The sequence below is a fragment of the Chlorocebus sabaeus genome, chromosome 19 (assembly GCF_047675955.1).
Source record: "Chlorocebus sabaeus isolate Y175 chromosome 19, mChlSab1.0.hap1, whole genome shotgun sequence".
NCBI classification, from domain to species: Eukaryota; Metazoa; Chordata; class Mammalia; order Primates; family Cercopithecidae; genus Chlorocebus; species Chlorocebus sabaeus.
The window spans coordinates 13,594,624-13,621,095 of record NC_132922.1 but is presented as its reverse complement, the minus strand read 5'-3'; the positions used below and the strand labels follow the sequence as shown (position 1 = coordinate 13,621,095).

The window sequence follows — 26,472 nt, the reverse complement described above, 5'->3', positions numbered from 1 at the left end:
GTGCAAATGGAAGTGATGTCAGCAACTCCTGCATCATCTCCCTGGAAGCTAAACCATTTATCCTGTACAGCATTTTCCCTCTCCCCACGGAGTAGGAAATAAAAACTCCAGAGCAATCCTAGAACCATGTGGGGACAACGCAGAGCTGGACCACTCAGCTCGAGACCTGAGAGAGAAACCCACTTTTGCTTCTTTAAGCCACTGTGTTTTCAGGTCTTTTTGTTACAGCAGCTTCACTCATACCCTCACTCAGTCAGTCATGATGCATTGCCTTTTGTGTATTGCTGGCTTGAAATTGCCAATATTTGCATGTAGGGTGGGGAGATTGGCCAGTAATTTTCCTTTCTTATATTGTCTTTGACTTTTTTGTTGTTGTTGTTATTGTTGCCAAGGTTATACTAGTTTCATTATGAGAGTTGGTAATATTATCTTTTTCTATTTTTAGAGAAGTTTGGATAATATTACATTATGTCTCCCTTAAATATTTTATAAAATTTATAAAGCCATCTGTATCTGGACCTAGTTTCAGAATTATGGGGGTTGGTAGGGACAGGGGTAGATTTTAAACTACTAATTCAATTTCTTTAAGGGATATAGGACTATTTGGAATTCCTATTACTTTTTTTTTTTTTTTTTTTTTTTTTTTTGAGACAGAGTCTCACTCTGTCACCCAGGCCGGAGTGCAGTGGCAGGACCTCAGCTGTCTGCCACCTCCACCTCCTGGATTCCAGCGATTCTCCTGCCTCAGCCTCACAAGTAGCTGGTACTACAGGCATGCGCCACGAGGCCCGGCTAATTTTTGTGTTTTTAGTAGAGATGTGGTTTCACTATGTTGGCCAGGATGGTCTCCTGAGCTCAAGCAATCCACCCGCCTTGGCCTCCCAAAGTGCTGGGATTACAGGCGTGAGCCACCGTGCCTGGCCACTATTACTTCTTGAGTCATCCTTTACATATTTTTCTGGAAAGTTGCCCATTTTGCTTGGTTTTTCAAATTCATTAGTATAAACCTGTTCATAGTACTATTTTATATCTTTTAAATCTCTCCTAATTTCTGTTATCTCCCTCCTTTTCATCCTATATTGATTATTTATGCCTTCAAACTTTGTTTTTAATCAATTGCTCCCCAAGTTCATTAATTTTACTCATCTTTTCAAAGAGCCCAATTTTGGCCTTGTTAATCCTTTTTACTATACATTTGTTTCCCATTTAATTAATTTCTATTCTTTATTGTTTCTTTTCTCTCTTTTGCTTTGTTCTGATGTTCTTACTTTACTTCTTGATTTTGAATGCTTAGTTCATGAATTTTTTTAGTCTCATTTTGTTCCTAATACAAGTTCTTAAGGCAATACGACTTAAGCTGCAACCTGCAGTTGCTTTTCTTTTAATTGCGGTAAAATAGACATAACACAAAATGTACCACAACCCACAATTTTGATACGTAATATTTTATTATGTTTTAGTTCTAAACATTTTTAAACTTTCATTACGATTTCCATTCCGCTCAATGAGTCATTGGAAAGTGTGTTGTTAATTTCCAAGAGTTGGGGAAAGAGGCCGTTATCTCGTTTTCTTACCTCGTGGTACTGCAGACAAAGAATACGGACGTTGTCACACTGACTCCTTTTAATGTGTTGAGACTTGCTTTATGACCTATGGTGAGTGTTATTTTCATAAATGTGTCTATAGTCAGTGTTCCCTATATGTTTAATAAATCAAAGGTGTTCATTGCATTGTTTAGATCTTTCGTATCATTACAAATGAATTTATATTTACCTTGCTTTTATTTATCTGCTCTTAAGAAGAGGAGGTTAAACCTCCCTCTATGGAGGTGAATTTATCAGTTCTCCTTGTCATTCTGTCACTTTTTATTTTTGTTTTTAAACCCTTAGGTTATGTCATCAAATGCATGCAGCTTTGGAATTATTAGGTCATGCTAAAATTCTAACCTTTTATTGAAATAGCAGCCAACATTTGAAAAACCTTTACTATATTCCAAGATCTGACACAGAGCTAGCACTCAGTAAAATGTGGTAGAAATAGAAAAAGAAAGAAAGAGAGAGAATGAACAAAAAGAGAGAAAGAGAGAAAGAAAGAAAGAAAGAAAGAAAGAAAGAAAGAAAGAAAGAAAGAAAGAAAGAGAAAGAGAGAGAGAGAAAGAAAGAAAGAAAGAAAGAAAGAAAGAAAGAAAGAAAGAAAGAAAGAAAGAAAGAAAGAAAGAAAGAAAGAAAGAGAAAGAGAAAGCAAAAGAGAGAAAGAGGGAAGGAAGGAAGGAAGGAAGGAAGGAAGGAAGGAAGGAAGGAAGGAAGGAAGGAAGGAATTGATTGAGGGGGTGCCCAGGATGTCTTTGGCTGGCACCCTGGAGTCAGAGCTGGGAAATATTTGCATCCAGGTCCACTTTGCCTTGGGGGTCATCCTATATTCAGTGTCACAACCAAGAGAGGTGACAGAGAGGGCTGGCCAGCTCTGAGAAGTCCCCAGGGGCTGGAGTCGAGTCCCCAGCCTGACAGGGTTTTCCCAGAGTGACTGGGCTCTGAGGTCAAATTCCTAGGAGCTGATGGAACTCCCGCTGATTACCCCTACCCAATCCCCAAACCAGCTCCCTGAGTTGACCGCGCCAGGCCGCTCTTCAGTTCCAGTCACCTCCCCACCTCTGGGAGGGGATTTTCTCCCAGAAGATCCCCCATGAAGAATGCAGGTCCCTGTCTCCATCAGGGACTTTCCTGATGAGAAAACCAGGATTCTGCCCCCAAAGCCAGGTTCTGTGCCCCAGACACACCCGGATACCGAACAGAACCAAGTTCCCATTGCCCCACACCCCAGGTCCCAGGAGGCCCTCCCAGCGGGCCCCACAGGCCACTCTCTGACTGACCGGCTGATGAGAGCTGCCCCTCCCATCCCTGAGCAGGTGCACCCCCCTACCACCACCCTTGCTTCCTATACCTGTGCCTCAGGCATCGGTCTCAGTCCCTTCTCTGTACACCCTCTGAGGTCGCCTCAGTCAGGCTGGTTCCTAGATCTCTCTCCACTGCCTACTGGAGATGCCTCCTACCCCCACCTGGGACACCCCATCGTCCTCTTGAATCCAACAGGCTCTCCTATCCCAGTACAATACAACCATCCCAGCCCCCTAAACTGGAACCTAGACAGCAAACATTTTCAAAGTTTTTAAAGTTTTTGTGTTACATTTACATATTTTCATACTACTTTTGAATGGGTAATGCATCCCATGGTCCAAAATTCAGAAGGCACAGGTCCACCTTACAGCCCATCTGCCCAGCACTCAATTCCCCTTCCAGAGGCCACCTCTGTCACTGATGTATCTATGATCCTCCAGAGCTGTTCCAGCGGAAGCAAGCATTCTCCACTTCCTGTCTCTCATCCCAAGCTGTCCTGTACCTTGTTAGTTTCCAGTAACTATTTACTTTGAAGTTTGTCCCACATTAGTTGACAGAGAACTTCCTCTATATGAACAGGAGTCCATTGTGTAGACTTGCTAGAATTAATTTGATTAGTTCCTGTTGAAGGAAGGATAGGATTCCCCGCCTTTTCCTAACATGGCAAAGCTACCATGAATAACAGTGCACACACGCCATTTTGCCCAGACGCAAGTATCTGAAAGCAGCCTTCCCCAACAGGGGGTTTGCTGGGTGACAGAATGTGTGCATCAGTGTCAAATTGCCCTCCACTGGGGTTCTATCCATCCATCCTCCCGCCAACGGTGTGTGGGAAAACTGGCTTCCCCACCAATACGGTGTTTTGGGCAACGTTCTTATTTATGACACCCCAGAAGGCAATAAATGACATTGCATTTGAGTTTTGATGTGCATTTCTTTTCGTAGGATAGGCATCTTTCTGGAGGGTTAAAAGCCATCTGTGGCCAGGTGCCGTGGCTCATGCCTGTAATCCCAGCACTTTGGATCGCTTGAGACCAGGAGTTTGAGACTTGGCTGGCCAACATGGTGAAACCCCGTCTCTACTAAATATACAAAAATTAGCCAGGCATGGTGGTGGGCACCTGTAATTCTAGCTACTTGGGAGGCTGAGGGAGGAGAATCGCTTGAACCTGGGAGGTGGAGGTTGCAGTGAGTGGAGATCGCGCCACTGCACTCCAGCCTGGGCGACAGAGAGAAACTCCACCTCAAAAAACAACAACAACAACAAAAACCATTTGTATTTTCTTTTCCTGTAAACTGTGTTTTCCTACCTTTTGCCTATTTTCTTAATAGGTGTTGGTCTTTTTCACTGATTTCCATGTTAGGGGAACTCACTTCTGGTCTGTCACACAAGTTACAGCTGTGTGTTCCCAGATGGCCACTGGCACTTTGGCTTAACTGATGGTGACTTGAGCCACGTGGAATTCTGCATATTTAAATACTTTGATTAATCAATCTTCTCTCTTATGGCTTCTGGGTTCTTTGTGATTTTTAGAAAGGTCTTTGCCGCTCTGAAATTACATTTTTCAAACAGTTTACTATAGTTTCTTCTTATAGTTTTGTGGTTTCATTTGTTACACTGAATTATATGACATGACTCATTATCCCATTGCACAATGTAAGGTAGATTCAACTTTATAGTTTTCCAGATGGCTACCGTAAACTAAAAATACAATTATAAGCCCCCCAACTGACTAAACCGACCACTTCTTGGCCAAAGGGACCTCAGAAAAACTTTTATTTATTTATTTATTTTTATTTTTTGAGACGGAGTCTCGCTCTGTCACTAAGGCTGCAGTGCAGTGGCACTATCTCGGCTCACTGTAACCTCTGACTCCCAGGTTCAAATGATTCTCCTGCCTTAGCCTCCTGAGTAGCTGGGATTACAGGCGCCCACCACCACCACACCCAGCTAATTTTTGCATTTTAGTAGAGATGGGGTTTCACCATGTTGGCCAGGCTGGTCTCGGACTCCTGACCTCAAGTGATGCCCCTGCCTCTGCCTCCCAAAGTGCTGGAATTACAGGCATAAGCCACTGCACCCGGCACAGAAAAACTTTTAAAACTGAGATCCCAGCCATGATGAAAGGGGAGGTCAGACACGCCTCATTATACACCTCCTTTCGCAGTTTAGACACAACTGACCACAGTCATGTTAAAACAGAATCATAAATTTAAAAAAGAACTATCAGATGGACAGAACAGACTTTGTGGCATCACAATACCAGATTATAACCAGGACCTCAAGCCCTGCTAGGCAAGGGTGAGGTCACACACCCCACACTTAAACCGTACGTAAACTCTGTTCTGCCTGCCACAAGGTAGCAGTTAAACAAGCACTGCCTCGAGATAAGCCAGATGAAAACAATCACAGCTCATCCAGGGCCCCTAGGCTGAGCAACTGAGCCCCTGCTCCAGGCCCTAATTCCAGCCTTCATTGGAGAAGAGACTGATTTCAGTAACTTTCTCCAGATCAGAAGACCACCGACCATGGACCAGTTCTGGCCGGTTTACAGAAGTTCCGCACCTGTGTTCTGAAGACCTTTAGTGGTATAGGACCTCAGTATAATGCATTTAAGTGTTAAGTTTCCACCCCAAAGTGAACATGGGTCATACATTTCATGCATGTTTGTTCAATATGCATCCATCAGGGCCACCTTTATGAATATGCATAGCTCCTCCTGTAGCCTGTTGAATATGTATGTTTAGCCAACTCCTTTAGCATAAAGCTCCTGCCCCAACCCCTCCTCTTTTGAAGTGCCTGTCTCCGGCCCTGCCACATGCCATGTGCAGGATGGCCACCTTGCAGGCTGTAACTCTTTAAAGAAATAAAATCTCCTTTCTAAATATATAAATTGTGGGGTTTTGTTTGTTTGTTTTGTTTTTTTCAGTTAACAGTACCTATTGACCAACACAATTTACCTGGATGTATATTCCTCCAGCAAGGCTCATACAAAACCTGGGCATGGATTTAAAGCTAGTTCCGGGCTGGGCGGTGCTCTTGGTGCTTTTCCTCTCGGCAGCCTCTGCCACTCTCAGGGCCCCGTGACTCCTCTCTCTGAAATATTTCATGATCGTCCACCTTCTCTGGCCTTCCACCTTGAAGGTTTTTTCAGAACTTCGCGTTTCTCCCTGGGAATGTAGAGATGCGTTAGTGCCGGGAGAGGGCGCTGCGAGATTTCCAGATTGCGCGTGGCATCCTGTTTTCCCCGTTGCCCTGGGACAAAGGCCCCTCACTTTCCTACCCAATCAAATCCTCTTCCTCCTCCAGGACTGGGCATTGGGGTGCGCCCCTTTAGGCCCTCAGCAGTCACCACTCACCCCCTCCCTTTCTTAGCCTACCCCAACCTTATCGTGGAAGGGTAGGAACAGAGTCCCAGCCCCAGCTTGCCTGTCCACCTTCAGGTACCAAACACCCCGAGGTCTGCACCCGCCATTGCTCTAGGCCAGCGGTCCCCAACCTTTTAGGCACTAGGGGCTGGTTTCGTGGAAGACCATTTTTCCATGGATTTGGGGGGATGCTTTTGGGATGATTCAAGCACATTTATTGTGCACTTTATTTCTATTATTATTTCATTGTAATACATAATGAAATTATTACACAACTCACCATCATGTAGAATCGGTGGGAGCCCTGAGCTTGTTTTCCTCCAACTAGACAGTCCCATCTGGGGGTGATGGGAGACAGTGACAGATCATCATCAGGCATTAGATTCTCATCAGGAGCCTGCAACCCAGATCCCTCCTATGCGCAGTTTACAATGGGGTTCGTGCTCCTATGAGAATCTTATGCCACCGCTGATCTGACAGGAGAAGGAGCTCAGGCAATGATGCGAGCAACGGGAAGCAGCTGTAAATACAGATGAAGCTTCGCTGGGGACCTCTACACTAGTCCACAGAGGCGGGGAGACGTGGGGCGGCTTATCCTCTCCAAACAATGCACCCCTCCATCCCCATTTCATCTCATCTCCCATGGGCAGGTCTTGGGCAGGTCTTGGGCAGGGCTTGATTCTCACTCAAAAAATCACCCTCCCTTCCCCACGGCCCTGCTGCTCCTGCCTTTCTCCTCAAGCCCTGGCCACAGGTGTCCATCCTCCAGCCCTGGCCACAGGTGTCCATCCTCCAGCTCTGGCCACAGGTGTCCATCCTCCAGCCCTGGCCACAGGTGTCCATCCTCCAGCTCTGGGTGGGCCAGGGGCTTCTGATGCTGGGCATCTGGATATGGAGGTTGGGGGGAAAGGCTCCTTGAATAGTCGGGGAGAAGGGTGGAGAAGAGTGGCCCCCGCCAGCAAGTCCCCTGTCAGGCCAGCACGCCATCGTTAACAAGCTCGTTCTGGGTCCGTTTCTCTGGGTAAATGGCAGTGTACAAATAGAAGTCCCTGCCCCCAGAGAGCTCACATTCCAGTTGGAAGAAAGACAATAAACAAGCTAGCAACAAGTATAATCATAATGACAGGTGGTGAAAGAAAGCGCCATGAAAAAAATACAAAAAACTAGCCAGGCGAGGTGGCAGGTGCTTGTAGTCCCAGCTACTCGGAAGGCTGAGGCAGGAGAATGGCATAAACCCGGGAAGCAGAGCTTGCAGTGAGCTGAGATCTGGCCACTGCACTTCTGCCTGGGCGACAGAGCAAGACTCCGTCTCAAAAAAAAAAAGAAAAGAAAAAAATAACCAAGTAGCCTTCACTCACACACTTTGGATTTCTTCTGGGTGTGAGCAGAAAAACCGGCAAATCCAGGTCAAGAAGGCACCCTCTGGTGGCCATGTGAGGAATAGTCCACAGTGACACCAGCGGGGAAGCTGGAAGACCTGGCAGGGCCATGGCAGTGTCTAGGCAAGGGGAGGGAGGCTTGGGCCAGGGAGGTGACGGTGGGAAGTGTAAGAAGTGGCTGGACGGAGAGTTGGTACTGTAGAGCCTTTAGAACTTGCTGAGGGAGTCAAGTGTGACGCTGGGTTTCATTCTTAGCACCTTGGCAGATGGAGGCACCATTTAACTAGGAGAGGGCGGTCGCGGGAGGAGCGGGCTTGCAGCATCCAGGAATCAAGCTTCTGTCCTGGACGTTTTGGGTGAGAAGCCTGTTGGACATGGAGCTGTTGAGTGTTTGGATAGAAGATTCTGGGAAAGGGGAAGGGTCCAGGCTGGAGGCATGAGCCTGGACTTGTCCCAATGTAGATGGCATTTGCTATTGACCGAGTGTCTACATCCCTGAGAATTTATATATTGAATTCATATGTCAAAAACTAATTCCAGCATGATGGCATTTGGAGGAGAAGCCTCTGGGAGATGATTAGGTCATTATGGAAGAGCCCTCGTAACTGGGCTTATCACCTTTATAATACAGGTCCCTAGAGCTAACTGGCCCCTTCCACCAAGTGAGGATGCAGTGACAAGATCACCATCTATGAACCAGAAAGCAGGTCTCACCGGACTTTGAATCTGCCAGCACTGTGGTCTTGGACTCCCCAGGTTCCAGAACTCTGAGAAATGAGTTTTTGGAGTTGTTTGGTTTTGTTTTTTGAGACACTGTCTCACTCTGTCGCCCAGGCTGGAGTGCAGTGGCAAGATCTCAGCTCACTGCAACCTCCGCCTCCCGGGTTCAAGTGATTCTTCACTTCAGCCTCCCCAGTAGCTGGGATTACAGGAATGCGCTATACCAAAACCTGCCTTGCTAATTTTTTTGGTAGAGACGGGGTTTCACTGTGTTGGCCAGGCTGATCTCAAACTCCTGACCTCAGGTGATCTGCCTGCCTCAGCCTCCCAAAGTGCTGGGATTACAGGCATGAGCCACCAGTGCCTGGCTGTTTCTGTTGTTTATAAACCACCCAGTCTATGACACCCAGTTATAGCAGCCGGAACAGACTGAGACAGTATTTATTTCTGTTTGTTGGTGTGAAATGCTATGATGTTTGGGATTTACTTTGTTTTTCTCCCAACTACACCTTTATTAAGGTATAGTTGGCAAACAAAAAACGCATCTATTGGCCGGGTGCAGTGGCTCACGCCTGTAATCCCAATACTTTGGGAGGCTGAGACAGGTGGATCACCTGAGGTCGGGGTTCAAGACCAGCTTGTCCAACATGGTGAAACCCCATCTCCACTAAAAATACAAAAATTAGCTTGGCATGGTAGCGGGCATCTGTAATCCCAGCTACTCGGTAGGCTGAGGCAGGAAAATCACTTGAACCCAAGAGGCAGAGGTTGCAGTGAGCCGAAATCGCACCATTGCACTCCAGCCTGGGCAACAAAAGAAAGACTCCATCTTAAAAATAAATAGCTAAATAAATAAATAAATAATGCATCTGTTTAGGGGGTACAATGTGATCTTTTGATATATGTATACATCATGAAGTGATTCTATCAAGCTAATTAACATGCTTATTAACTCACATAATTTTTTTTGTGATAACATATAAGATAGACTCCCTTAGCAATTTTCACTTATATAGCCCATTATTTTTCATTATAGTCCCATGATGTACAAGAAATCACCAGGACCTATTAACCCTGTCTAAAGGAAACTCTGTATCCTTTGACCAACATCTCTCCATTTCCACCCTCCACCCCACCCCTGCCAACCACCATTCTACTCTCTGCTTCTCTGAGTTCAATTTTTTTTAGATTCTGCATATACGAGAAGTCATGCGGTATTTGTCGTTTTGTGCTTGGCTTACTTTACTTAGCATAATGTCCTCCAGCCTCATCCATGTTGTCACAAATAATGATATTTCTTTTTTTTTTTTTTTTTTTTTTTTAGATGGAGTCTTCCTCTGTCACCTAGGCTGGAATGCAGTGGCACGATCTTGGCTCACTGCAACCTCCACCTCCCAGGTTCAAGCAATTCTTCAGCCTCAGCCTCCCAAGTAGCTGGGATTACAGGCACGCACCACCACATCGGGCTAATTTTTGTATTTTTTAGTAGCGTTGAGGTTTCACCATCTTGGCCAGGCTGGTCTCGAACTCCTGACCTCAGGCAATCTACCTGCCTCTACCTCCCAGCCACCGTGCCTGGCCTTATTTCATTATTGTTTATGGCTGAAGAATATTCCATTGTGTATATGTACCACATTTTCTCTAGCCATTCATCCACTGATAGAAGCTCAGGTTGCTCCCATAGCTTGGCTATTATGAATAATGCTGCAATGAGCACGAGCATGCAGATATCTCTTCAATATTTTATTTCCTTTGGATATATACCCAGAAGTGGGAATAGCTAGATCATATGGTAGTTTTATTTTTAGTTTTTTGAGGAAACTCCATACTGTTTTTCATAATGGCTGTACTAAGTGACATTCCCACCAACAGTATACAAAGGTTCCCTTTTCTCTGTGTCCTAGGCAACACTTGTTATCTTTTGCCTTTTTGATAACAGTCATTCTAATAGGCAAGGTCATATCTCATTCTGGTTTTAATTTGCATTTCCCTGATGATTAGTGATGTTGAACATTTTTCATATATCTGTTGGACGTTTGTATGTCTTCTTTGTAGAAATGTCTATTCATGTCATCTGCTCATTTTTTAATCAGGTTATTTGTTTTCTTGCTATTAAGTTGTTTGAGTTTCTTATATATTCTGGATATTAAATCCTTATTAGATTATGATTTGCAAATATTTTCAACCATTCCACAGGTTGTTTCTTCACTATGCTGATTGTTTCTTTTGCTATGCAGCTTTTTATTGTGATGCAATACCACTTGCTTATTTTTGCTTTTGTTGCCTGTGTTTTGGGGTTATAGCCAAAAAAATCATGGCTCCCAATGCCAACCAGCTTTTTTCCTATTTTCTTCTAGTAGTTTTACAGTTTCAAGTCTTACATTTAAGCTTTGTGTTGATATTGTATACAGTGTGAGGTAAGGGTCCAGTTTCATTCTTCTGCATGTGGATACCCAGTTTTCCCAGCAAAATTTATTGAAGAGACCATCCTTTCCCTGTTGTATGTTCTTGGCACCTTTGTTGAAAATCAATTGACTGGAAATGCATGAACTTGTTTATAGACTCTCTATTGTGCTCCATTTGGTCTATGTGTCTGATTTTAAGCCAGCACCATGCTGCTTTGATTACTATAGCTTCGTAGTATATTTTGAAATCAGGTTGTGTGATGCCTCCAGCTTTGTTCTTTTTGTTCTAGATCGCTTTGGCTACTCAGGGCCTTTTGTAGTTCCATACAAATTTTAGGGTATTTTTTTCTGTGAAAAATGACATTGGGATTTTGATAAGGATTGCACTGAATCTGTAGCTCTCTTTGGGTGCTACAAACATTTTAACAATACTGATTCTTCCATTCCATGAACACAAGATGTCATTCCGCTTATTTGTGTTTTCTTCCATTTCTTTTATGACTCCAGAGACTAAGGCAGTATTTAAAGCAGCAGGAGGCCACCCAGGGAAGGAATGCAGCTTAACACCCCATCCGCCCAGCAGCAGCAGATAGTAGAGGGAGAAAGTCTAGGGGGCAAACTCCACTTTCAGCCTCAGCAAGGACCCTCGCTGAATGCTAGGGGGCTCTCTCTCACCCCTACTCCCCACCTCCCACCAACCCCATTCTCAAACACCAACCACTCCTTCCAGAGGAGACCTCAGTCTCCACTCTGCTCAAGCCCATCTCAAGATGACTGTGTCCTCTTCCTCCAATTTCCTACCTCTCCTATTCATGGGCTCTGGGGTCAGGCTGTGTCTCCACCCGCCTCCTCTGCTAACTGGTCATGTGTCCCCAGTAAGTGGCTTCACCTCTGCAAACTGCTCTCCCATTGCTGATGGGGGCACCCCCCTCTCTGGATAGCCATGAGCATGGGGTACAAGTATATGTGTCATGTACCTAGAAGGAAACTGGCACATAGCAGACACTGGATAAATGTCAGCGTGAGTGTGGTGGGTCTGGCTTATCTCCTTCCTCTCCCCACTTCTAGGGTATTACTCTGCTCTTTCTCCAATATCCTCAACCTCGTTCTACTGACTCCCTCATCTCACATCCGGTCTCTCCCATCTTACAAAGAAGCAGCCCAGGGGTTTTGTCTTCGGGACCCCTCCGGCTGCCATCCACCCGCCCTACCTCTCCTCCCTGCCCTCGCCTCCAGGAAGTGCCCACTGCAGTCTGGTTTCCTCCATGGTCGGTGAGAGTGAGACTGGACACCAGTATTGGCACACAAAGATGGGAAATCTGGAGACTGGGCCAAGGAGGGCTGGGGACCAGGAACCCCAGGGAGCCAAAACCTTGGAAGCTAAATCTCCATCCTCTGCCACAGCAGTGTCCTCCTGGGGTTTGACCCACTTCTGTGGATTAGAGCGTGTTTTTAGGGGAACTGCAGACTGAATTGTGTTCCCCTAAAATTCACATGTTGAAGCCCCAGTACCTCCACCTGTGACTGTATTTGGAGACAGGGTCTTAAAAGAGGTAATTCATCCCAACACTCTGGGAGGCCAAGGCGGGTGGATCATGAAGTGAGGAATTCAATACCAGCCTGGCCAATATGGTGAAACCCCTTCTCTACTAACAAAACAAAAATTAGCCAGGCATGGTGGTGCATGCCTATAATTCCAGCCACTCAGGAGGCTGAGGCAGGAGAATTGCTTGAACCCAGGAGGCAGAAACTACAGTGAGCTGAGATCGCGTCATTGCACTCCAGCCTGGGAGACAGAGCAAGACTCAGTCTCAAAAAACAAAAAAAAAAAGAAAAGAAAAGAAAAGAAAAAAGAGATGATTCAGGTAGAGTGAGTTCATGAAAGTGGACCCTCACCCAGTATGCCTGGTGTCCACATAAGAAGAGGAGATTAGGACACAGACACACACAAAGGGAAGCCCACGTGGGGACACAGGGAGAAGACGGCCACTATCAGCCAAGGGGAGCCCTCAGAAGAAACAACTCTGCTGATACCTTGATCTTGGACTTCCAGACTCCAGAGCTATGAGAAAGTACATTCCTGTTGTTGAAGCCTCCTGATCTGTGGTCCTTTGACACGGCAGCCCTGGCAAATTAATACAGGTGTTAACAGGGCTCCCACAATGGATGGCCGTACACCACCACTCCAGTGAAAATGCTCCCTCAAGGCTCACCTACGTATGACATCCAGATTTCTAAATCCAAAGGTCACTTCTTGGTCCTTGTATCAGTCATGTTTCAGTGTAAGGACTAGAAGCCTTAGGTATCTTAAGCAGAAAGAGATTGAACATAGGAAATTCAGTGCCTACAACATCATAAGATGTACTCAGGGAGTGTGCTCCAGAGCAGGTTTCCAGAAATGACTCCCAGAACACCGCAGAACTGACCAAGAGGGACTTCCACCGAGGCCACAGACAGGAAGGTGAGGAGTCAGGGGTCACCCCCAACCCCTCCACTGTGGCTGCCACCCAGGAGTTAGGATGCTACCACCACTGCTGTACCTGAATCTTGAGCCTCAGGAAGTAGGAGTCCAGACACTATGACACAGGGTCCAGCACTACCTCCTCTAATACAACTGCTTCTTGACACCCACAAGGTCACTTGCCAGCAATGACTGCCAAGAGCAGCAAGAAGACAGTTGTTTTCCAAATCTCATGGGAGCAAATCCCATTGGTAGGATCTAATTCACATCCAGAATCATAGCTGCAAGGGATCCGGGAGAAAGGGTGGCTTTAGCTTGCTAGCCTCTGCAGTATAGGAGGGTGGAGCAAGGGTAGAATGGAAGGTGAGTGAGTCGACCATGGGCTCTAGCCTACTCCTACCCTGCCTCTCTGCATCACTTGGCTAGGGCCACTCCCTCCCTTTTTCAATACTTTTCCAGTCCTCTCCTTGCACTGGTTTGGGCTCCTCTACCTCACTCCATGTGTCAGCACACTCATACTCCACTGCCAACAAGCAGCAGGGCTTGCACGGGCAGGGGTTAGTTGATCTCACTCAGTAGGGTGTCAGGAGGCAGCCAGGGACTGGAGCCACAGCCCAGCAGTACTGTCAGAAACCTGGGCCCTTCTGTGTTTTGGTTCCATCACCCTCAGCACTTGCTCTGCCCCTCATGTTTACTGTTGAGAGCTACAAGTTGGCTGCACCTACCAGCCTCACACCCACTTTCCAAGCAGCAGGGAAGGAGGCCAAACACTGACTTCTCCTTATGAGAATTTCCTTTTATTCAGGAAGGGCCACCCTCTCCAGGCATCCTGGTTGGCCAGAAAGGTCACATGGCCATCCTTGGCCGCAAAGGAGGCTGGGAAATAACAATTTAGCTTTCACAGACTCTGTAGTTAGTAGAGGAAGGAGAGCTGGAGAGGGAGTTGAGAATAGCTGTTGAGTGGGCCTACCCCCAACCGTCAGCATCCCTGTCCGGGGCCTCTGTAACAGCCTCCTAACAGGCCTGTCTGCGTTTAATCTGTCCATCAAGTCCTTCCTTCACATGACAGCCAGAGTGACCTTTCTAAACTGCAAATCGGGGCTCACTTTGGTTCCTGGTTCTCAGCTCCCCACCATCTGGTGTGTGACCCAGATGGGCTGCACTGAGGAGCACTTGGGACAAGGCATTGAAAGACCCCTTGGAGGCATCTGGCACAAGAGACATTTCCCACCAGGGAGGGTTTCTTCTTACCTATTGCCAATCCAAAAAAAATAGGAAGAGTAAATGGTGTTCTGGCATTCAGAGCCTCTCACCACCTGGCTCCCATTTCTCTTTTTTTTTCTTTTTTTTTTTTTTGAAACAGTCTTACTCCATGGCCCAGGCTGGAGTGCAGTGGTGAGATCTCAGCTCACGGCAACCTCCGCCTCCCAGGTTCAAGCGATTCTCCTGCCTGGGACTCCCAAGTAGCTGGGATTACAGGGGCGTGCCACCACACCCAGCTAATTTTTCTGTTTTTAGTAGAGATGGGGTTTCACCATGTTGGCCAGGTTGGTCTCAAACTCTTGACCTCAGATGATCCGCTGACCTCAGCCTCTCAAAGTGCTGGGATTACAGGTGTGGGCACCTGGCCCATTTCTCTTTTGAGGTTCATCCCCCCTGCTTCCTGCTAAAGCCACACGCATACACTCACTCAGCATTAAGCGTGTGCTCCTGCCCACCGCGGTACACAGAGGTCACCCAGTCTCCACCAGCTGATGCTCTTCCCACTTCCAAGCCAGCTCTCCTAACCCAATCCCCACACCTGACAACCCGTTCCCCAGTTCCCCCCATGTGGAATCCATCCTTACTGCTCCGGTTCACACTGCTTCAAGAACTCGTTACGTGTCAGCGGAATCATCCTGGATTGGAGTGCCTGCCCCATGTGACAGGCTCCTAGGGGTCCAGCCCTGTCCCCAGCCAGAATCCAGCCCCACGGATCCCTGGGTGTTGGGGCTGAAGGACCTTCAGAGGTCCCCTGGTTCACAGGGGAGCCCCAGGCAGTGGATTCTCTGAGTGCCATCCCCGCAGCGACCACGCAGAGGAGCCCGTGGGCTGGCTTGGTCACCGAGGAAACCGACGAGGGGTGGGGCAAGAGGGCCAGACCCTGCCCGGTCTCTCCGGTCTGGCTCCTCCTGTGGCCCTAGCTCTGGAGAGCTGAGAGACCTCAGGCCCACTCCCCTCGGTGGCCGCGCTCTGTGCTGACTGCCTTACATGGATTATTTCTTTTTTTTTTTTTTTTTTTTTTTTTTTTTTTTTGAGACGGAGTCCGGCTCTGTCGCCCAGGCTGGAGTGCAGTGGCCGGATCTCAGCTCACTGCAAGCTCCGCCTCCCGGGTTCCCGCCATTCTCCTGCCTCAGCCTCCCGAGTAGCTGGGACTACAGGCGCCCGCCACATCGCCTGGCTAGTTTTTTGTATTTTTTAGTAGAGACGGGGTTTCACCGGGTTAGCCAGGATGGTCTCGATCTCCTGACCTCGTGATCCACCCGTCTCGGCCTCCCAAAGTGCTGGGATTACAGGCTTGAGCCACCGCGCCCGGCTTACATGGATTATTTCATCACATTCTGCAAAACTTCCCTTGTTTGAAAAACTGAAACAAAAACAACCTTCCTTTGAGGGAGGCATCGTCACTAACCCCTGTTTTTTTGTTTTTTGGTTTTTGTGTTTTTTTTTGAGACGGAGTCTCGCTCCATCACTCAGGTTGGAGTGCAGTGGTGCGATCTCTTCTCACTGCAACCTCCCGAGTTCAAGCAATTCTCCTGTCTCAGCCTCCTGAGTAACTGGGACTACAGGTGCCCACCACCATGCCCAGCTAATTTTTGTGTTTTTAGTACAGACGGGGTTTCACCTTGTTAACCAGAATTTTTAGTAGAGATTTTGTATTTTTAGTAGAGATGGCGTTTCTCCATATTGGTCAGGCTGGTCTCGAACTCCTGACCTCAGGTGATCCACCCACCTCGGCCTCCCAAAGTGCTGGAATTACAGGCATGAGCCACCACGCCAGGCCACTAACCCCATTTTTACATAAAAGGAAACTGATGCCCAGAGAGGGAAGCTCACTACAGTGGGGCAGCCAGCAGTAACGAGGAGGAGCTGGCCGTGTCTGCCCGGCTTGGTGGCCTGATCTCAGGCCTTAGCCCCTCTGCGTGGGTCTCGCTCTGGGTACCTTCCAGAGCTTTCTAGGGGTTTTGGTGGCCTTTTTCAAAACTTTTCTATAGGGCTTCGTCTGTGTTGTTTTAATTGTAGTGAAATATATATAACAGAAAATGCACTATTTTTACCATTTGAAGTGTAAAATTCAGTGACATTAAGTACATTCACAACGTGCAACTTTTTTAAGTTTGCAAAATTGAAACTCTAGTCCTACCCAGAGCAGTTGGGCAAGAGAAAGAAAAAACTGGCATCCGAACTGGAAAGGAGGAAGTAAAATGGTCCCTTTTTGCAGATGACATGATCTTATATTTACAAAAACCCAAACACTCCATTCAAAAATGGTTAGAACTAATAAATTCAGTGAAGTTGCAAGATACAAAATCAACATACAAAAATCAGAAATGTTTCTTTACACCAGTAAGAAGCAATTTGAAAAAGAAGAAAGGAATCCCATTTATAATAGCTGAAAAAATAATAATAAAACACTTATGAACAATTTTTTTCTTTTTTTTGAGACAGAGTCTCGCTCTGTTGCCCAGGCTGGAGTGCAGTGGTGCGATCTCTGCTCACTGCAAGCTCCGCCTCCCGGGTTCATGCCATTCTCCTGCCTCAGCCTCCCAAGTAGCTGGGACTACAGGTGCCCACCACCATGCCCGGCTAATTTTTATTATTATTATTTTAGTAGAGACAGGGTTTCACCACATTAGCCAGTATGGTCTCGATCTCCTGACCTCGTGATCTGCCCACCTTGGCTTCCCAAAGTGCTGGGATTACAGGCGTGAACCACCGCGCCTGGCCATGAATAAATTTAACCCAAGAGGTAAAAGAGCTCTATGATGAAAATTATAAAACCCTGATGAGAGAACTGAAGAGGACACAAAATCATGAAAAAATAACCCATGTTCATCGATTGGAAGAACGAAATTGTTAAAATGTCCATGCCACCGAAAGGGATCTACAGATTCTATGTAATCTCTACCAAAATACCAATGACATTCATCACAGAAATAGAAAAAAAACTCCTAAAATCTGTATGCAATCTGTATGGACAAAGCATTCGGGGCCTTTGAGCAAAAGCAAGAAAGCTGGAGGCATCACACTACCTGACTTCAAAATATACCACCAGGTTATAGTAACCAAAACAGCATGGCACTGGCATAAAAATAGACACATAGACCAGGTGCAGTGGCTCACACCTGTATTCCCAGCACTTTGGGAGGCCGAGGCAAGAGTTCACCTGAGGTCAGGAGTTCAAGACCAGCCTGGCCAACAAGGTGAAACACCGTCTCTACTAAAAATTACAAAAATCAGCCAAGCATGGTGGCTCATGCCTGTATTCCTAGCTACTCGGGAGGCTGAGGTGGGAGGATTGCTTGAACCTGGGAGGTGGAGGTTGCAGTGAGCCGAGATCGCACCACTGCACTCTAGCCTGGGCAAGAGAGTAAGACTCTGTCTCAGAAAACAAAAGCAAAAACAAAGTGGACACATAGACCAATGGAACAGAAGAGAAAACCCAGATATAAATCCAGGTATTTACAGCCAAATGATTTTTTACAAAGGCACCAAGAATATACATTGGGGAAAGGACAGTCTCTTCAGTAAGTGGTGCCAGAAAAATTGGATATCAGCATGCGGAAGAATGAACCTAGACCCCTATCTCCCGCCACACACAAAAATCAGCTCAAAATGGATTAAATACACCAATGTAAGACTCGAAACTATGAAACTACTAGAAGAAAGCATAGAGAAAATGTTTCAGGACATTGGTCTGGACAAAGTGTTTTTTTGTTTTGTTTTGTTTTGTTTTGTTTTATAAGACCTCGAAAGCACAGGTAACAAAAGCAAAAATAGACAAATGGACAAAGCAACAAACCAAAAACATCTGCTTAGCAAAGGAAACAACAGAGAGAGAGACAACCTACAGAATGGGAGAGAATATTTGCAAACTATCCACCCAACAAAGGATCAGTATCCAGAACACAGAAGGAGCTCCAACAACTCAACAGGAAAAAAAAAAATACAGTTTTTAAATGAGCAAAAGACTTGGATAGACATTTCTCAAAAGAAGACATACAGATAGCCCACAGATATGTGAAAAACAAATGCTCAACATTGCCAACCATCAGGGAAATGCAATAAAACCACAGTAAGATATTATCTCACCCCAGTGAAAATTGCTATAATCAAAAAGACAGAACATGGCAAATGTTGGCAAGAATGCAGAGAAAGGGGAACTCGGCCACTGTTGGTGGGGATGTAAATCAGTACAGCTGTTATGGAAAACAGCCCGGAGGTTCCTCAAACAACTACAACTAGCGCTACCACGTGATCCTGCAATCCCACTCTTGGGCATATGTCCAGAGGAAAGAAAATGAAGAGATGTCTGTACTCCCATGTTTATTGTGTCATTATTCACAATAGCCAAGATACGGGAGCAACCTAAGTGTCTATCAGTGGATGAATGGATAAAGAAAATGTGGTATATATACACAGTGGAATATTATTCAGCCATAAACAATAATGAAATATCATCATTTGTGACAACACGGATGAGTCTGGAGGACATTATGTTAGTGAATTAAGTCAGGCGCAGGAAGACAAATACTGCATATTGTCTCTCACATGTAGGAGCTAAAAAGTCGATCTCACAGAGGCAGAGAGTAGAATGGTGGTCACCAGAGGATAGAAAGGGGATCAGGCAGCAGAGGGGAGGGAGAGATTGGGTAACAAGTACAAAATGACAGCCAGATAGGAGGAATCATCTCTATTGTTCTATAACACAGCAGGAAGTCTATAGCGGGCGATTTCTGTATATTTCAAAATAGTTAGATGGGAAGATTTTGAAAATAGTGTTCCCCCAACACCAAGAAATGACGCATATTGGAGCCTTCAGATATTAACACCCCAGCTGACCTCAAGAAGAGCAGAGACCGGCTCTCCCAGGGGGACCTGCCTAGACTGCAGATTCGTGAGCAAAATCAATGCTGTTTAAATCCACTAAGACGTTTCGAAGTTGTTTGTTATGGAGCAGAACAGATAGGTACTCCATAAATATGTGTTGAATGAATAAGGGAATAAACATTTCAGGGAAGACAGAGAAAGGGGAGGCTGCAGGGGAGACTGGTGGGGGTGAGAAGGGTAGAGGGAATCAGAGAGTGAGAGTGAGTGACCCGAGGGCACACAGAGGGCTGGTGGCCAAAATTTTAAGCGTGGTCTTCCATGATGGAGATCTTTATTCTGCCTTTCTTCCTTCCCTCCTCCTTTCCTTTTATATTGAGAATCTCCATCTCCCACATACACAAAAAGCTAGGAATACGAAAGCGGAAGATCAAGATCAAGGAGAAAAGCAGAGGGAAATATGCCAAATGATGAGTTGTTGCTGATAAGATTTGGATTTGCCTGAGCTTCCTGGCAGCTGGGGCAAAAAGGGAAACAGGATACATTACTCAGTTCTCCTTACTGGAAAAGGAGAAGCATGTCAGTTTCTTAGTGAAATAGGTTTTCTTAACACTGTGCCAGACGAAAGCTCTTACGTGCTCTGGTGTAAGAGGCACTGGGTGACATCATGCCTTCAATAGCAAGCAAAGAAGTGGTTTCTGTGTTACTTAAAAGAACTTCACTGAAGGCCAAAGCCCAGAGCATGTCCTGATATCTTTACAGCACCTGGAAGACAGCATGGCACTTACTGGGGTCACAGGCATCTGAGAGCATGTTTGAAATAATGATTCCAGGTCCCTCCATTGGAGAGACAGACTCAGAACTTGGGAGTCTGTAGCTTAACAGATGCCCCAGGTGAGGCTGGTGTGTATCCAGGTTTGAGTTTCCCTCCCTAAGATCATCTTTCCTAAATCTCAAGAAAACACAGCAAGCCCCTGTCTTCTGACCTTGCTCTCTCTGATCTTCCTAAGCTGCTGAGACATTCCACGGTGTCCCCATTTTACAGATGGGGATGCTGAGCCTGACTGACGCTGCTGCAGCTCATGGGTGGAAGCACTGAGGTTCACAGCCAGGGTGACTCATCGGAATCCAAGGAGCTGCTGGCTGACACCAGAGAGAATCCATTCCTCCCAGCACTTTGGGAGGCCAAGGCGGACAGATTGCTTGAGGTCAGGAGTTCGAGACCAGCCTGGCCAACATGGTGAAACCCTACCTTTACTAAAAATACAAAAAAAAAATTAGCCGTGCATGGTGGCACGTGCCTGTAATCCCAGCTACCTGGGAGGCCAAGGCAAGGGAATCACTTGAACCTGGGAGGTGGACGTTGCATTGAACCAAGACTTCACCACTTGGTGACAGAACGAAAAAAAAAAAAAAAGATACTCAGGGTTTTGCCTTCTAGAGTGTAAAGGCAGACAGGGGCACCTCATGTGACACACATCAGCCCTTCACAAACACAACCCCAGCCTTATTCCTTCAAGAAGCATGTATTGACCACCTATTGTGTGCAAGGTTGTTCTAAGTGCTGGAGATGCAGCAGGAAGCCAAAGCGGCCCAGTGTACTAACTAGATGTAATATATTGACTGTATTTTCTTACTTTCTATATTCTTGATGCTCCGGCATCTGGGACCTCGTGACTAAGAATTAGCACCTCTCCTAGGGTTAGCTAATTCCTAGAGAGAGCAAATGACTTTCATGTGCAAAGCAACCAATTCTGAGGTGCCCCTGTCTGGCTTTACACTCTAGAAGGCAAAATCCTGAGTATCTTGTTTTTTGTTTTTGTTTTTGTTTTCATTCTGTTGCTGAGGCTGGAGTGCAGTGGTGAAATCTCAGCTCACTGAGATCTCTGCCTCCCAGGTTCAAGTGATTCCCCGAACCTCGGCCTCCCACGTTCAAGTGATTCCCCGTCTCGGCCTCACGAGTGCGTGATTACAGTCACGCACCACCACGCACAGCTAATTTGTTTGTATTTTTAGTAGAGATGGGTTTCACCATATTGGCCAGGTTGGTCTCGATCTCCTGACCACAGGCAATCTGCCCACCTTGGCCTCCTGAAATGCTGGGATTACAGGCGTCAGCCACCACACCCAGTCCTGAGTGTCTTTTAAAACACCCAGCCCTGGCCCCGGCACAGTGGCTCACGCCTATAATGCCAGCACTTTCGGAGACCAAAGCAGGAGGATCCCTTGAGCCCAGGGTTTAGAGACCAGCCTGGACAACATGGCAAGCCCCCTGTCTCCACAAAAAAAAAAATTGGTCAGGCATAGTGGCATGTGACCGGGTATGGTGGCGTGTGACCGGGCATGGTGGTGTGTGACCGGGCATGGTGGCGTGTGACTGTAGTCCTGCTACTTGGAAGGCTGAGGTGGGAGGATCACTTGAACCTGGGAGGTCAAGGCTGCAGTGAGCTGTGTTTGCTCCACTGCACTCCAGCCTGGGAGCTAGACCTTGTCTCAAAGAAACACAAAACACAAAATCACCTAGCCCTGCCCTCAGAGCCCACAGAAGTGGTTTTGGGCACTCGATTTTCAAAGCAGGAGGACCCGGGGAGCCCCAGCGCTGCCCTGGGGTGGGGTTGGTTCTGGAGGGTGTCCAGCGATTAGCCCTGGCCTCCCCCACAAGCCAGGGCCCGTGAATGTGGACGTAGAAGCCAAAGAGACAAGAATGCAATGCAGAAAAGGGGACAGAGGGACCCAGCAAGCATGCATGACCGGAGATCATGTGTAAATACATTTGGTTGGAGCTCTACAATTACACTTTTGGGCAAAAAAATGAGGCTCCATGGTAGACTGAAGTGGACATGGGTTTAACTACTGGTTTCAATCTTTTAAAGGACTCCCCACAAACACTGAAGGAGTGGACTCTGAGAGAGCTAGAACTCACATCCCAGAAAGATGAGTCAGTCTGAACCATGACCACTCAGAAGTCACAGCCAAACTCTGGCCTGGAGCCCTGGCCTGTCAGCAAGGACTCCCTGAACCTCAGTTTCCTGGTCTGTCAAATGGGGAACAGGATTGCAGGATTGCCGGTTCCAGCCTTACCCTCCCCGCTGGGAGGGGGGTCCTCCAGACTTTCCTCTCAGCCTGCCGTCCCCTCCCCTGCCCTGCTCTCCTCCTCCTCCTCTCTACTCAGAAACGCCGTGGGCCTCTCGCAGCTTGACTCTAGTCAAGTTTCTTCCTCCTTGAAAACACCCTCTTCAACCCACCCCCTCAGGCTGCAGCGGATCCCACCTCAGAGCCCTCTCCCTGCCCTACCTCACACCTTCCACTTCCTCCCCCACTTTCCTCCCCACTGCTCACCGCCAGCCCCTTGCTGCTGACCCCATGGATATTGGAGACCTCGACCTCTCAGCAGTCAGGGATACAGCCAGTCACTTCCTGGAAGGCCCTCATCTGGGAGCCTCTGGCCACACCTGGGTTCCTTCCCATCCCTCTGCTGCTCCCCCTTATCCCCATGGTGGCCCCTCCAGGATCTCACAGGCTGGTCCCTTCATTCCAGCAGCCCTCTCCTCCCCACCTCCCACGTCGATGCTGCCAATGCCAGGGGCTATATTCCCAGGATCCCTTGCATCCAGATGTGAGCATGGACCCGCCCTGGCCACAGGGGCTGAGCACAGCCAGGGTGAGCCATGGTCAAGTCAGGATGTGACACCTGAGACTGCAGCAGCCGTCTGTGACCTCAGGGAGGAGCGACACAGGGAGAGGCTGCCCCTGGTTTGTTCGGAACCTCCATCCATCCCACCCCATGACACACCTCCTGGGCCCGCAGGAGACCTTGGGCTTCCTCCAGGCCCCTACTGCAGTGACTTTGGCGAGGGGCAGAACCCAGGACCCCTCTTCATGCATATGATACACACGCATGCACTGGACCTGGAGGTGTGTCTTCCTGTCCCTAGCAGAAAAGGGCTCAGTCCCAAAACTACAGCCGCCTGGTTGGAAAGGGGAAGTGGGAGTCAGGGAGCAGCTGAGTCGAGGGTAGAGGCCCAGGGGCGTGGGGGAGAGGGAGAGACCCAAAACAGAACTAGACCAGGCTCGCGCCAAGTGCCTCCCCCTTCCCTCTCAAGCCGCCTAGCCCTTGCACTTGGCTGTTCCTATAGCCAGGGGCACCCTCTCCTCACCTTCTCCCTCAAAGAGTCCTGTTTGACCTTCGATAGTGTCAAACTACTGATTTCAATCCTCAGACCAAACAGCCAAGACTCCGGATGGGCATTCATGCTCACTGAATGGGTTAAGAGCCCCTCTGTGCCCTGGGCTTATTGCAGAGCATGGGTGCCGGCTGTTTAACTTTCTGTCCCCAGCACTCAGCTGTCAGCCTGGCTCAGAGTCTATGCTCAGAACTCGTAGCCATCGACGAGGTGTGAGATGGTGGTTGTCACCTAAAATTGTCCCTTCATTTGAAATCCTGGCATTTGAGTCCCACGCCTGGGTTGAAGTACCCACAGATCCGGAACGCACACCATCTCCAGACGGCAGGACCTGGTGCTCAGACATCCGCGTGTGGGGCACACCTGTTGCTCAAGGCTGGGCTATGTTCTGCCTGGCTTGTTTTTGCAGTCCCTTCGTCTACACAGGAAAGGAGGCATGACTACCTTCCCTTTACAGACAGGGACACAGACGCAGAGGTAAAGTCGCAAATCCCACACCGGTAATGTTGGGATTTGAACCCAAGTCCAGGGGTTCTCAGGCAAGAGGGAGGTCACCTACATGGGACACCATTACAGAGAAACAGAGAAGGCGGCTTTGGTGCCCACCCTGCTCAGCCTCTGCTAGGCATTAAGGCTGGTGCCTGTTAACAGGTGGAGACTGATGTTCTGGGCTCCCTCAAGCACCCTGAATGTGGCCACCACCCTCTCCACCTTCTCTCCCCACGCTCCTCCCAACCCCTTTCCCCACAGCTCCTACCCTCTCTTTTGTTGGTGGTGGTGATGAACGTCTAAATACCAAGAAGATTCGAATCACTGTAAAACCTACAACACAGGGACAGTGACTGTCACCACATTGGTGATCATCCTTTCCAGATAACATCTTCCATCATCTGCTTACCTGGAAGGCAGTGAGTGGGCGAGCCATGAACCACATCCAGCCCATGGCATTAGCCTCCACCATGTTCTCCAGCTCAGCATTTTGCTACTTTGTCAAACTACTTGATGATTAATCTCACACAAAAGCAGATGAATGCAGCTATCCTTGGAAAACAGAGAAACCAGCCATCCTGTACTCTTGTCCCTTCATGGTGGCAGTCAGCGAGGGCCAGGACCAGCTGCCCACTTCATATGGGACAAGCCACTCCATTTTGCTACAGTCCCCACCATTCCCCGCTGTGTGCATAAGTGGGCCCACTCCCCTCATTCGCTTATTGTCTGGCCCTTCAGGGCATTCCAGCTGGCGACCCCTGCTCTAGGCCTCTCCAACCACTAACATTGATCAAAAACCGACTACATACCAAGCGCCACTCCAACACGCTTGACATGGCTTGACAGCGAACCGGTCACCAATGATGTGAGGCAAGCACCATTATTATGCCTATTTTACAGATGAAGAAACTGAGGCTCAAGGAGGTGAAGTCAATCATCTAAGACCATGGTAAGAAAGTGGCAGGGCTAGGATTTGAGCCCGGACCGTCTGGCTGCCAAGTCTGGGCTCCTGATCCCCATGCTCCACGGAAACACACAAATTCGCAGTTCCATGTTGAAGATAACTTTCCATGTTATCCTCAGGCTGAAGTGGACTGATTACTTGAGGCCAGGAGTTCGAGACCAGCCCAGCCAACATGGTGAAATCCTGTCTCTACCAAAAAAAATACAAAAAATTATCCAAGCATGGTGGTGCGTGCTTGTAGTCCCAGCTACTCGGGAAGCTGAGGCATGAGAATCACCTGAGCCTGGGAATCAGAGGTTGCAGTGAGCTGAGATCGCGCCACTGCACTCCAGCCTGGGAGACAGAGAGCGACTCTGTCTCAATAAATAAATACATAGCAAGAATGAATGTCTGTTTTTTGTTTTTGTTTTTGTTTTTTTAATCTGACTAGCTTTCCTTTTTTTAGAGAAATACGCCTTACCTTGTGGCTCTGGTGGGTCTGTCCATCCGCTTTCACCTCCCTTCTGGCTACATGGCTGGGCACATAACCCAGGCCTGACCCACCATGGTGTTTCTCCCGCGCTGTTGCAAAGATTGTTCCGGGGTGGGGCACATGACCCAGGTCTAGCCAGTCACAGCCTTTCCCTGGGAAATTTCTTTTTGGTAGGCGCTCTGAAATCAAGGATGATTTGATGTGAGCCTGGAACTGAGAGACAGAGAGGGAAGGAGAAAACTAACAAGGACACTTAAGAGTCTCTGGTAGGCCAGATGCAATGGCTCATGCCTGTAATCCCAGCACTTTGGGAGGCCAAGGAGGGCAGATCACGAGGTCAGGAGTTTGAGACCAGCCTGGCCAATATGGTGAAAGCCCGTCTCTACTAAAAATACAAAAAAAAAATTAGCCAGGCGTGGTTGCAGGCACCTGTAATCCCAGCTACTTGGGAGGCTGAGGCAGGAGAATGGCTTGAACCTGGGAGGCAGAGGTTGCAGTGAGCCGAGACTGCACCACTGCACTCCCACCTGGGCAACAGAGTGAGATTCCATCAAAAAAAAAAAAAAGTCTCTGGTGTCTGTACCCCCAAGGCCAACCCTGTTCCAGACTGTTCAGGGATTGAGCTGCTAAATACCCATTTAAGCCGGTCTGCGTTACTGTTACATACAACTGGAAGTAGATGCTTGAATCCTACGTCGTCATTCCTCTCTTTCATGACTCACAGTGACCCATCATCCAGACACGGTACAATTTATTAACCATTCGCTTTCCAGTGAGCATTTGGCTCTTCCCCAAATTCTCTGGTTATCAGTGGTGCTAGGAGGAGCTTCTGTGTTAGGGGCAAGTCCCAGAACTTGAACATCAGCATGTGCCCCACTGCCCTTGACCGCCATCCCTGCCTATGGTTTACTGGGTCTCAGGCCCTCCCTCCTGGATCCAGCTTCCTTCTCTCCCATTTGCCCATGCTCTTGGTCACTGGATGGCGAGTGACAGGGCTGGTGGAAATCAGGCACATCTGATCTGTGCTCTGGAAACCCTACCCACAGCT

The 26,472-nt window shown here is 47.7% G+C and overlaps 1 long non-coding RNA gene across 2 annotated transcripts; it reads right to left on the bottom strand.

The window, feature by feature from the left end:
* Nucleotides 1-1,508: 1,508 nt before the first annotated feature.
* Nucleotides 1,509-26,207, bottom strand: LOC119627315 (uncharacterized). Of its 2 annotated transcripts, XR_012089461.1 has the most exons (5): nucleotides 25,413-26,207; nucleotides 12,981-13,073; nucleotides 12,802-12,892; nucleotides 5,856-6,065; nucleotides 1,509-4,444 (listed from the first exon to the last, which is right to left on the bottom strand). It is a non-coding gene; the product is annotated as an uncharacterized lncRNA (long non-coding RNA). The 2 variants fall into 2 exon arrangements; XR_012089460.1 differs by lacking the exon at nucleotides 1,509-4,444 and having other exon boundaries at nucleotides 4,468-6,065.
* Nucleotides 26,208-26,472: the final 265 nt, after the last annotated feature.